Raw genomic sequence first — 9,646 nt, 5'->3', positions numbered from 1 at the left:
AAGGGGGTTTTTTACTACAGGGGACCGGAAGGAAGGTACACCCGGAACCTGGACTCCGCGGAGTCCCCAAAGCCTGGGCTCGCTACCCTTGTGAGGATGAATGTCATACCTAATGATCCTGGCCTGTCGACATTGTCTTGGTGTACTACACAGCAGGGTTGCACACTCAGACTAGAGGCCCAGTCAGAATTAGAGATGCTGGGAGGTTCCTATTGTTTCTCCTGGGGCAGCGGCTTTGCTCTTCTTAAACTGTTGGGGGGTGGGGGGGGTCAGGGATGGGAGTTGTGGAGTTCTCAGAAAACCCCAGCAAGAAATGAAAGAACCAGCAAGGATGCGAATGTGGGAAGAACCAGGCGGCTAGCAGGCAATCTCAAACTGCTAGCCAGTTCCCATGTCCAGAGAAGTCCCAATGCTACACTTGTGTCAACCATTACCCCAAAGGGCATTCATGTGACAGTGACGAAAGTGAAAGAGAAACAAGAAAGTGAATTTCTGGAAGTATGAGGAAGTAAATAAAGCCAAGAGAATTGCTGTTCCTAAGCAGAGAAACTGGATCTGAGAAGACAAAAAAAAAATCACATGGTTATATTATTTGTGTGTGTGTGTGTGTGTGTGTGTGTGTGTAAGGCAGAGGTCAGTGTTTTTCCTTGATCACTTTCTACCTTATTTTGAAATGGGTTGGGGTGAGGAGAATGAACAGGGACCAGCTCCCAATCTCTATGATTTCCCTAGGCTGACTGCCCAGTGAGCTCCAGGAAGCTTCCATTTCCCCAACAGCAATGGAATTGTAGATACACACAGCACCCCCTTTTTTTAAAACATGGGGTGCCAGGAATCCAAAGTCCAGTTCTTTTTTTTTTCTTAAGATTTATTTTATTTATATGAGTACACTGTCACTGTCTTCAGACATACCGGAAGAGGGCATCTGATCTCATTACAGATGGTTGTGAGCCACCATGTAATTGCTGGAATTTGAACTCAGGACCTCTGGAAGAGCAGTCAGTGCTCTTAACCACTGAGCCATCTCTCCAGCCCCAAAGTCCAGTTCTTAAGTATATGAAGGACTTTAGAAACTGAGCCATCTCCCAGGGTTTCTTTTTTCTCTTTATATTTTCCAAATCTTATTAAAGGAAGATGGCACTAATTTTATGACGAATAAAAGTTACAGTTGAAATCACATAGTGGGAGAGTTTGTTGACTAACAGCAGGGTTAGGGCTGGAGAGATGGCTTATTGGTTAAAAGCACTCTCATTCTTACAGAGCATCCATCCGGGTTCAGTACCCAGCACCCACATGGTGGCTGACAACCATCTGAGTTTTAGTTAGGGTTTTACTGCTGTGAACAGACACCATGACCAAGGTAACTTTTATAAGGACAACATTTAATTGGGGTTGGTTTACAGGTTCAGAGGTTCAGTCCATTATCATCAAGGCAGGAACCTGGCAGCATCCAGGCAGGCATGGTGCTGGCTGAGTTGAGAGTTCTACATCTTCATCTGAAGGCTGACTTCCAGACAAGCTAGGATGAGAGTAATAAAGCCCACATCCACAGTGACACAGTTCCTCCAACAAGGCAAAACCTACTCTGACAAAGCCATATTTCCACTCCCTAGGCTAAGCATATATAAACCATCACAATCTGTTACTCTAGTTCCAAGAGACTGACCCCTCTTCTGGCCTCTGTGGGGACCAGGCACACATGTGGTACAGGTATGTGCAGACAAAACACTCATATATGTAAAAATAAAGTAAATATTTTAAAATTTAAATACAAACTGAATTATCTATATTTCAAAATGGAAAATAATGAGAAAAAAATCATTTTGTTTGAGACAGGGTCTCACTATGTAGCCCTGACTAGCCTGGAACCTGGCTGGCCTAGAATTCATAGAGATCCTCCTGCTTCTGCCTCTAGGATTAAAGGAAGGCATGATCGAGACCTGAATACGTAATATTTTTAACTGGGATTCTCTTTGAGGCACTTGGCAATCAAAACAAATGAAAAGAGGAGATTGATTTCAGAACTTCATAAAGATGGAACATACCAATCTTCAGTTTAAATGAGTCCAACCTTATCACTGAACTTTAAGTGAAACTTCCAGTTTTAGTGTGCAGCCTAAATAGTCTCTAAATTAGGGAGTGTTGAAGGGAGAATCAAGACATTTTAGGTAGAAGCAGCTTCATTAAAATAAATGTATTTTCCCCAAGGGGTAACTGGTGTGAACCCAGGGGCCTGGTGGGAACACAAAGGACTGGTGTGAATGGGGGCATTTCTCACCCGAACCGTTAGAGATCACAGAACAATCACCTCCTGGACCCATCCATTCTTCCTGTGACAGAAAGGAGTAGGGATAAGCTAGGATGGGAGAGGGCGAAGGGTGTATGATTAAGTGTTCTTTGTCCCTAAATATTTCTAAGACCATGTAGACCCAATCATATTCCAGAAGTTGTTTGCAGGCTCTGAATACATAACTTTATAGGCAGCCTACTTTTAACAAGGGTTCAACTTCTCCTCTAGCCCACCACCCAGCAGAGGCAGTAGAAGAGAGAAGTTACTAGGATATGGGGGAAATGGACCTGTTCAGTAGTTCTTTGGCAGCAGCTCAGTCCTGTAGCAAACACCAAATCCAACTCAGCAACAGCAGACCAGACCTATAAGCAGGCAGCTACAGCCCAGTTCTGAAAAATCTGCCAGGCAAGGCCACAGAAGTGACAAGCTGCTGCAGGAACCTCACAAGCAGCTCTTTGTTGAGTTTCTCTCAATGGCAGCATTACCGCAAGTTGAGCCCAACAACACTATATAAGGTGAACCAATACACGGGTGTGGTTAGAGAAGAATAGCGAGGCAGAGCAAACCAAACCAACACTCAGTGCTCCTCCTCCGTCTGTGGGGTGAGATTTTTCCTCCTTCAGCAAGCATTCTTTCAAGTTTGGTATATCAAAACATCCTTTCACTCGTGTCTGCTTTAGCAAAACATCCCTTCACCTGTGTGCCCCAGAAAGATGTCATTTGACACAACTAACTTTCCAAAGAAACTAGAAGTTTCCATTTCATAACCTTTCTTGGAGGAGTTTACATTCTACCATACACCCATAACTAGGAAGCCGACTAGCCTCAGCACTGCTAAGCTCTCACGCCCACCAATACAGGTCCCAGATGTTTTAGGGTTAGGAGAGAGTGGTTCAGTCAGAGGTTACTATATGACTAACCCAGAACTATGTTTCTGTGCTGCCAGCCTGCCTTCTGCTTGTCAAACCTCGAAGGATGGATTGCATACGCCTCTGCCCTCTGGTGCAGAACTCTAAGAGCTGTTTCTCTTTTTCTGGTGACTTCATTACAGACATGACCCTTCTCATCCATAAACTGCAGTTAAAGCTCCAGTGTAGTGGTGAATTGTTAATCTTCTCTGAACTCCCGGAGGGACTCGTGAATGACAGACGAATACATGCAACCTTTGTAATTTGAGATGCTTTGACTAGTTTAATAGCTGGGTACTTTCAAACTAGCTAGCACACACTCCCCTCTGATATTCTTGAATTAATACTTGCTAAATCTATATTTTATCTCTGCGACACCAGACTCAGTCAGGGGAATGGCCCCTGGAGCCACTCTTGGATTCTTACATGTTGGTGGGACTTTAAGTCTGATCTTTCTGCTTCTTCATCATGATGTGGCCTGTCCTATGCCCCTCTCATGGTAGACTCCCTTCCTCTTCTCTACTGTGTCTCTTGCCTGGAAATCCTAAAAGTTCTGCCTCTTTCATCTCGCCCAGCCATTGGTTGTTGGGTCTTTATCAATCAAAAACCAATTGGGACAGGGACCCTCAGCATCTGGACATGTAGATTCCCATGTGATTTTTGTGAGCCAAATTAAGACAAAGTGTTAGAACTCCAGGCAGTAGTATTGTGTGTCTGTCTGTCTCTATTATGTAATTAGGAAAAGCATAACTGTACATCTATAAGTGTGTGCACCTCAGACATGGCTGTGTCTTAGTTGCTTTTCCATTACCATGACAAAAAAGTATGACAATAACACCTCATAAAAGAAAGCATTTAGCTGGGTGGTGGTAGCACACCCCTTTAATACCAGCACTTGAAAGGCAGAAGCAGGAGGATCTCTGAATTTGAGGCCAGCCTGGTCTACAGAGTGATTCTGGGACATCCAGGTCTACAGAGAAAAACCCTGTTTCAAAAAAAAAAGCACTTTAATTGGGGGATTATGGTTCCAGAGGAGGGTAGAGCCCATGAACAAACAAACAAATTAGCCAGGAAAGACCTGTGACCAAAGTAATTGTTACAAAAGGAAGCCATTAACTGGAGGTTTGCTTCATCTGTTGTCATGGCAGCAAGCAGGCAGATACGGTGCTGAATTGATAACTGAGAATTTTACATCCTGATCCTCAAGAAGAGAGGGAGAACCTCTGGGCCTGGCATGGGCTTTTAAAAACTCGAAGCCCATCCCCAGTGACACACTTTAGAAGGTGACACGAGGAAGAAGCCGCCATGGGTTAGGTGAGTCATGATAGAATGGCCATGTGGGTTGGTAATTAGAGTTAAGAGCAGGCCACAGGAAACATGGCAGATCATGTAATGAGATTATTAGCTGGGAAGTAGACATAACAGCGCGGGGGAAAGATAGCTGCCCAGCTCTTGTGCTGTTTAAGGCTTGTTTAATAAAGGTTGTGTGTCTTTTATCCAGGAACTGAATGATCAAAGGTGGGGTGGAAACCCCCGGATTGAGATTAAAAATGATAACACCCCCCCACACACACAAGGGCACTTTCTAATCCTTGTGGTCCTTTCAAATAGTGCCACTTCCTGGTGATTTAAGGATTCAAATATAGGAGCCTATCAGAACCATTCTTACTCCAGCCACCACAGGCCCCTCTCATACAAACCATGACAAGGATAGTTGTCACAAAACCTCTGCCCTAACCCCTCCCTTTTCTGACGTTTACTTTCACTTTAGGGGGAAAGGAGGTTGGTTTTGTTTTCATTTCTGGAGACAAAGTCTTACCCTTCAGCCCAAACTGACCTTGAAACTCCTAGAAAACCCTCCTGTTTCAGCGTCCCAAATACCAGGATTACAGGCTGGTGTCACCACACCTGATTTGCTTCTGTTTCTTTTAGGTGAAAACCTAGGACTGAAGATGCTGGGTCAGGAAACATTTAATTCTATTTGAAGGATCAGGTTCTCAAGGGGTCATACAGGAGGCTGGAGATGGCCCAGTGGTTAGGGTTCTTGCTGCCTTCTCATGGTGATAGGGGTGTGAATCCTCAGTACCCACACCAAGTAGTTCATCACCCCCTGCAACCCTAGCACGGAAAGATCTTTTGGCCTCTGGGGCTTTTTTTTCCTTTTGTTTTTAATCACTTTAAATGTGTGTGTGTGTGTGTGTGTGTGTGAGAGAGAGAGAGAATTGAAGTCAGAGGAGAACGTGAACGTGGAGTCACGTTTTCCCTTCTGCCATGTGGGATGGAACACAGATAGCTAGTGTCTTTCCCTATGAATCATTCCTGCCAGCTCTACCTACCTTGTTTTTTGAGGCATGGTCTGTCACTAGAAACGGGGGCTTACTGTTCAGGGTAGGCCCCAGGCCAGTGAACCCCAGGAAGGAAACACAAGACTTTTTGAGACATGGTCTCACTTTGTAGCCACACTGACCTATATAGACCAGGCCCGCCTCTGCCGACCGAGTGCTGGGATCAAAGGTGTGCACCACCGTGCCTACTTCATACTTGGCTTTTTAAGTGCAAGCTGGGGAATCAAACTGAGGTCATCTTCATTTACACAGCGAATTTGAGGCCAGGCACATTCCCGGCACCAGGGTGTAGTTGTTAAGCCCCGAATACCTTTCTCATGGTTTGTGCATTTATAGTGTTCATATGTGGGGGATCACCACTAGGGTTACTCGGGGGCAATCATGGTTGGGGTTACCAGGACACATTGTGTAACAGAACACAACTAACAAACAGCTAGGAAGCACTTGAGACGGAGGAGGAGATGGGCTTGGTTATACGAATGCCCCAATAGTCAGTTTAACCTGACTCCGTAAGAAAGACCATAACTGGAGGGAGCAGTACAAGTCCCAAGCAATGGCCCCATGGAACATGGTCACACAGGAAACGTCTGGCAAGAAGCAAATTGGGGAGGAAAGGGTTTATTCACCTTACACTTCCGCATTGCTGCTCATCACCAAAGGAAGCCAGGTCAGGAAGCAGGAGCTGATGCAGAGGCCATGGAGGGATGTTACTTACTGGCTTGCTTCCCCTGGCTTGCTCAGCCTGCTTTCTTATAGAACCCAGATCTACCAGCCCAAGGATGGCACCACCACAATGGGCTGGGCCCTCTCCCTTGATCACTAGTTGAGAAAATGCCTTACAGCTGTATCTCATGGAGGCATTTCCTCAAGGGAGGCTTCCTTCTCTGTGATAATTCCAGCTTGTGTCAAGTTGACATAAAGCCAGCCAGCACTTATAGAAAGTGCTTGTAGAATGTGGCTGTTGATCTGTTTTGATAGTCTGTTAGGCTCCTGCTGGCTGTGTGGCAGTGAGACTTGGAAGGCAGGACTCTGGGTGCAGGGACCCAGGAACTAGGACCTTTTGTTTCTTTTTAGATAGTGTCTCTTCCAGTGGGAGACCAGAGAATGTGGTGGTGGATCTTGGCTGTCGACTATGTCTGGAATCAATTAAACACCAAGGTGCTGGGTAAGCCTGGGGTGGGGACTGAGGAGGAAAGATGGCCTACTCTAAATCTCTGCCACACCTTCTGGTAGCAACCCACATTAAAGCGTGGAAGAAGGAAGCTCTGCTCCTGGCCACTAGCCCGGTATTCCTTCATGTTAGAACTAACTTCTCAGGATTCCAAAGTAGCCCTAAGGTCGGCCGCTCTCCCATTGGGGTCTGGCACTGTCCCAGGTCCTTAACTACTACTAGGTCTCATTTCATTCCCCTTCCCATTGTGAAACAGCCACTGTTGGATTACAGGGACCACATTCTGTAAATCAATCTAATTAGACCTTGACTAATACAGAGAAAAACTTGCCTTAGTTGGTTCTCCTCTTACTAGGGCTTGTCACTGACCGAGGATGACCGTCCTCCCTTCCGACCCTGGTTCCAACCTTCCCACTACTGCGACTACAGGCACAGGCCGCTGTATGTGGTTAGTAAATGAGTCTTTTGAAGGGCCAGGAATGGGATCCTGGAGAGAGATGCTTTCTGTGGTGCATGTGCTATAACCTGGGGCTTCACACATGCTGGCCAACGCTCTACCACTGACCCGTCTCCAGCCCTGTCCTTACGCTGCTGGGCTCGTGGTCCTTTCATTTCCAGCAAGACCTCTACAGAGCCTCAGCTGTTCTTCCAAGTCCCACTCCCAGTCCACTCTGTTTTGATAATTAGCTTTTCTACTGAGTGTACCTGTATCTTTATAGGTCCCGCACCTTCTCCTCTTCACAGGGTCAACAGAGCTGACAACAGGATATTACCAGTTGACCCTCTCATCTACCCTGTGCTTGTGTGTGGGGGGCACTGTCAAAGTTTCCTCTGTCCTGGCCACTTCCCACCTGAGTGAAACCGTGACAGCAAGCCCTGCTCCTGTCACAAAGTGGCAAGAGACAGATGTGTAGGCTGTTGAATCCAGGTGCGTGCAGAGTACCCTCCACACTTAGTCCTTTTCAATGGCTCACTGTGAACAGCCCCAGGACTTAAGGGCTCCTAATGAAACACCAGACCGATGGTGGTAGTTCATCCGTCAAGACCACAGCATCCTCCACAGCAAAGCTAACGGACTTTGTGGGGACACAAAGGAAGGGACAGGCCAATGTCATTGTCCCATGGACAGTAGGTTGATAGGAAACCAGCAGTGAGAACATTGTCAGGTGGGCTCAGGGATCAGTGGCTATCCTAAGGGGACACTCTCTGCCCTGGGTGTAAGAGTGTGATGCTGGAGTCAGCTCTACTTAGACCTTCCCTCTCATGGATACTGTGGTGCATAGGTCTGGGTCCCTAGCTGACAGACTCCTGGGTGCTGGGATCTTTCACCCAGGGAAGTGAGTTCACATCAAGGCCACACAGCCTGCTCCTCACACCCTTCTTTGCCTCTGATTAAAGAACCTAATGGCAGGCTTTTATGGCAAAAATATCCTCATCCTCAGAAAGGTCTAAGTGACTCCCATTTCTGCCATCATGGCCTTGATCACCTCTCTTCAAAGTCCCTGCCTTGCTTTGTCTGTCTCTGGTGCTGGGGTGTGAATGCCCCTCAAAGTCCCCACCAAGCTGTTGTCCCTCCATGGTGTTAAACCCTTTTTATTTTAGATAGGGTCTTATGATGTAGCCATGGCTAGTCTGGAACTTGTTATGAAGACAGGTTGGCCTCAACCTCAGAATTCCACCAGCTTCTGCCTTCCCAATTACTGAGATCAAAAGTGTGCAATACCACGCTTGGCCTGTTAATGTTTAATAAACTCCATACCCACTGTGATCCATCTCAGTGTCTCCCTGAATCTTCATCTGAGACCTTTCAATGGGAAGGTTAAAGGTGTTTAGGGGGCTGGGCCATTGTCCCACACCATTCCCAGAGTGCCTTCATCCCATGCTGTCTGTAGCTTGCAGGCTTTCAAGATGGGTGAGAAGACAGGAGAGGGATGGCAGACAACCTCTGCTGGAAGAAAGACCAGAGCTGCACTCAGACCTGAGCTGCAGTGTCACAGTCCTCTGCTGAGGTGGCACTCAGTCCTCTGCTTCAGGAGGGCAGGATAGGCAGGCCCTAGTGTGACTCAACACCTGTGGCCTTTGAGGGATTTCCCAAGTTTCATCCCCGGACTGTGCCTTGGGACTCTTCGATCTAACAGTTACCAGTAAGGATGCCCAGTTCAAGGAAGGAAAAACAGAGACCTGGAGGGCGGGCTTCTCAAAGCCAGGTAAATGTCCTTTCCTAGGATCTGTCAACAGCTCAGACAGACTCCTGGGGAAGGGGGGTGGGGAAGAATGGGGCTGGCTTTTCCAAAGAGCCAGGCCCCTCAACATTTGCCTCAAGGTGGATCTGAATGGCCCACAGACCATCTTCTGTATTTCTCTGTTCTTTCTGAAGCCAGCTCTGTCTGTTTGTCTGTCTTGTCTGACTATCCATGCGTTCATCCATATTTTTTTCTCTGTCTAGTTCCAGCTGTCCTGGAACTTACTTTGTAGACCAGGCTGGCCTTAAACTCAAAAGATCTCCCTGTTGCTGCCTCCTGAGTTATGGTATTAAAGGTGTGTGCCACCACTGCCTAGGAACTTTTTTTTAAGGCTTATGTGGCTGGGCAGACCTAGAATTCATGTCAATCCTCCTGCTCCAGCCTCCCAGGTGTGAGCAATAATGCTCTGCTTTTTGTCTGTTATTGACACATGACACAGACATGCTATTTGTCCTTAGTTCCTTTATGGGACTTCCCCATATCAAATCCAAACCCTGGCTTTCTTCCTCTCCTGCACTCTCTGCCCTGGGATCCAGATGTCCCCGGGAATTCCAAGAAAGTGAGCAGGGCCAGCTTCTGGGTTGGGCTCTGAGCAGGGCCCAGAGTGGCATGTGACTGTGACTCAGAGCCTGAGAGAGATAGGCACATGGCACTCAGCAAGTACCATTGGCTCTTTTTTTGTCCCACCA

This window comes from Micromys minutus (assembly GCF_963924665.1).
Source record: "Micromys minutus genome assembly, chromosome: 3".
NCBI lineage: Eukaryota > Metazoa > Chordata > Mammalia > Rodentia > Muridae > Micromys > Micromys minutus.
This window is presented reverse-complemented; position numbering follows the sequence as displayed.